We start from the raw sequence: 4,488 nt of genomic DNA, 5'->3' as shown, positions 1-4,488 counted from the left end.
CTAATACCCCCCCCCTAACCAAAACATAAAACACCCCATAAGTCCTCCTCCTATATAAACACTTTTGGACTCTCTAGTTTCTTTCACCACCAAACAAAAATATTTTTTTGTGTGTATATATATATATACATACTTGTATATTTTGTATCATAGTAGTTATACAAGTGATATTAACTTGAAAAAGAGTGTGGAGGGATCTGTAAAGCTCAGGAGGGATAGCGCCATGAAAAATAATATGATGTTTTCTTTTTGTTTTTTAAGAATTTTTCTTTTTAATTATTTTATTAGTACATAAATTCATCTTTTTAATTGGTATTATTTTCGGTACAATAAATTCATCAATTATATTTGGCGCTATCCATCCTGAGTTCTACGGCTCCTTCATACTTTTTGCTATAAAACACAAGTAATTAAATTTCACAAAAATTCACTCACAATTTTCAGGTATGTAATATATCTTTTTTTTTCTTCTTTCTTTTTTGCATTAATCGATCCGGAGATTGAAATTAGTCCAATTCTATTTTTTGTTTTTTCATATCATACTTTAGTAAGCAATTATATGTTAGCTAAGATATTTAATTATGGGTTAGAAAAATATAATTAACCAAATAAAAGTATGTTTCTTCTACTTATTGTCTTTAAATAAAATAGTTACACACTTTGATATGATTTGTATGTAAAATAAAAAACTTTGATGAGTTAATTGATCCATGAAAAAAAATAGAATCAGATCCATACGTAAAAAGATATGTTGAGAATGTAATTAAATAAATAAAAACGCGATCAACTTAGGTTTTGAGTTTATTCCATGATTTATTTTTTCATGCTTTAACATTTAAACTCTTTTTCATAATAGGTTTCTCAATTTTAGCCTAAAATTATGACTTTTCAGTCTGTGTCTCTGGTAACTTCTTAAATGTTTATTTTCTTTTTCATGCATAGCTGTTTATTTATTTACTATTATCATCATCATTATATATATATATATATATATATAGTACTCTGAGAGACTGTGAGAGGTTTAATTGTATGAAGTATTATTGTTATGCAGAATAATAAAGATGAAGTAGTTGTGAGTTGTGACTAGGGTTTTGACATTAGTCCTCTAACTTAAAAATTAATTAAAAAAAATTATATCAATATAATTATCACTTCAAAAATTGAAGACACAATAATTAAAAACAATTTTCAATTATATTTTTATGCTAAATAACTATTTTTTTTAAAAAAATAATGTTTAAATCTCTTGAAACATATATTGATGGAGCTAAAAGCTTACATACAAGTTCGGTCAAACTTAATAAATTCTACTCAAATAAAATGTTAATAATTCATTTAATATGTATAATATTAAATTTAGAATTCAATCATGATAAAAACTTAATAAATTCTACTCAAATAAAATGTTAATAATTCATTTAATATGTATAATATTAAATTTAGAATTCAATCATTATCATAGCTATCGCTTTAATTCCTTTTATTTTTCATTAAAAAAAAAGAAGATAAATATAAATTATAGTTTTACATTAAGGTTTATCCTTGTAGAATAATGGTAGACTCGAGAGTGGCTCGACAGTGTTAAAAAAAACATGTGTCTTAGGCCCCCAAATTTAAGGGGCCTCATTTTTTATAATAATAGGTTATAAGTTATTTATCTTTTAACAAATATTAAATACTATTCGTAGAAAAAGTAAACATTTCATGAAAAATGAAGGGATTATTAGAAGAAATTTGACATATTTTAAGTAATATATCTTATGAAAAATAGTTTAAAAGAAGAATGGTTATATTATGAGGTGAAAATTAGAAGAAATAAATTTAACAACTTAAATTTTAAGGTCCCGTTTGATTTTTGCTTTAGGCCTCTAATACGCTTGAGCCGATCCTGAATAGACTAAATTTTCTTTTCAAATATTTTGCGTATTTCTTTATTATGATTAAGAATATATCATTAAAAATATTAATCAAGATCGAATTTTTGAAATAACAATTATTTTGAGCTAAAACGCCAGCTAATAAAAGAAACACAATGAGTATATGCTTTTACTAGCTTAGCATCCACTTGCCTATTGACGTAAATATTATTGCAGGCCTTTTAATTTAGATGTTGACTCCATAGCGTTTAAGTCACGTTTTCCCTTGCTTTATTAAACTATTTTTTTTTAAAGATAAGATCTACATATAAAGATATGCATTTAAGTTAAATATACGTACATATGTTGATACATAGAGTAAAATTATTATTTTTTATAGTATTTTATCTTTTAGGTCTTGAATCGTTATAAAATTAAGACTTAAGAGTACAGTGAAAGGGTTCAGATGAATATTTTAGTCGAAAATTATATTATATATAAGTTTTTCTTTTATATAAGTATTGTTGATATTGAATTTTTTGATTCTTCGTGTTTATGATATTTTATATTTTTGAACTCTTTAGTAAAAGTCTTTACTTTGTTATGCTATGAGGAGTTACCGGTATATATCTTTCGCTAAATATGAGTGAGATTTTTTATGATCTAAAATAGACTAAACTAAAAAATTGGATAAGTGGGTCAATCACTGTATGAAAATATGAAATTAGCTACAGAATTTATATGTTAAGCAGTCGTTGAAACACTCATGGCTAATTGAATTTTTTTAATAATATATACGCTAAATAAGATTAGCACGGGGTTTTAGTTAGTTCATCTCTGTTGCTAATTCCATATTTTCTGCTAATAAATTATCGTAACAAATTAAACGAGTGATATTTTCATGAGCTGATTTAATAACCCTAATGATCAATATCTTTTAAATATGAAAATATGAAATTAGCTACAGAATTTATTTGTTAATTAGTCGTTGAAACACTCATGGCTAATTGAATTTTTTAATAATTTATACGCTAAATAAGATTAGCATGGGGTTTTAGTTGGTTCATCTCCATTGCTAATTCCATATTTTCTGCTAATAAATTATCATAACAAATTAAACGAGTGATATTTTCATGAGCTGATTTAATAACCCTAATGATCAATATCTTTTAAATATGAAATTATGAAATTAGCCACAGAATTTATTTGTTAAGCAGTCGTTGAAACACTCGTGGCTAATTGAATTTTTTTAATAATTTATACGCTAAATAAGATTAGCATGGGGTTTTAGTTAGTTCATCTCCGTTGCTAATTCCATATTTTCTGCTAATAAATTATCATGACAAATTAAACGAGTAATATTTTCATGAGCTGATTTAATAACCCTAATGATCAATATCTTTTAAATATGAAAATATGAAATTAGCTACAGAATTTATATGTTAAGCAGTCGTTGAAACACTCATGGCTAATTAAATTTCTTTAATAACTTATACGCTAAATAAGATTAGCATGGGGTTTTAGTTAGTTCATCTCCGTTGCTAATAAATTATCATAACAAATTAAACGAGTGATATTTTCATGAGCTGATTTAATAACCCTAATGATCAATATCTTTTAAATATGTAAGTGGGGTTGAGGGAAGTGCTTTGCATATTATAATTGGATTATGAGGAGTTGATCATACTTTAGGGCACATTAGGTGTTTTACTGTATGGAGACAATGAAACCACTTCACCTGTTTACATTATCTTCAATCTTGTGATTTTACTGTTTTTAGTACTTATATACTATTAAAATAAACAACATTTTATTTATATTATATAGTTTCATGTTAGGTATAGAATGTGCTTGAACAGAAATTTGCACCACTTCCTAGGGCTACCTAACTAGGAAAAGAACTTTATTCTTATCACATCTTTGAGTTCAAAATTAGTGATCATTACTCCATTACTCCCAATTTTTATGGACATGATTTATTGAGTAACGGAGTTTAAGAAAAGAAGATTTTATAAAATTATAATGGAAAATAAAATAATTTTTTTGTTATAAATCATTTTATTAGAGATAAAATAAGACTTTTTAAGCTTTTAAATTTTGTTACATCTATTACATATGGGTAGTGGCGTAGCCATATACTGTCAAAGGCAAAATGATATATGAAATGATTAAATAATCTATTTTGAACATCTTTAACATAACAAGTTGTTATTTCTAGACAGCCTTTAAAAAAATTCTGACTTCGCCACTGCATATGAAGAGGGGCGGAGGGATTAAATTAAGTCGTTACCACCAAACAATGACGACAATAATATATCATGTGTTATTTATAAGTGATGTATTGAGAAAATAATATATATATATATATATATATATATATAAATTTTTTTTTCTATCTTATGAAAATATAGATAAACTATATATTTCTGAAAGATCCTTAACTAAAATAAAGCATGTTCAAAGTAGATTTGAAAAGGAATACAACAACAAAAAAATAGATAATGTTAAAAAATAATAATGATAATAGCAAAAATATGATAACCAAACGTAAGGAAACAAGATACCAGGAGAGTGATTGTAACACTATTAAGAAGTAATTAGAGAATGCTCGACTACTTATTAGCATTTTATT

The sequence above is a fragment of the Solanum pennellii genome, chromosome 6 (assembly GCF_001406875.1).
Source record: "Solanum pennellii chromosome 6, SPENNV200".
Classification (NCBI taxonomy): Eukaryota; Viridiplantae; Streptophyta; class Magnoliopsida; order Solanales; family Solanaceae; genus Solanum; species Solanum pennellii.
Note: the sequence above shows the minus strand (reverse complement) of the source record.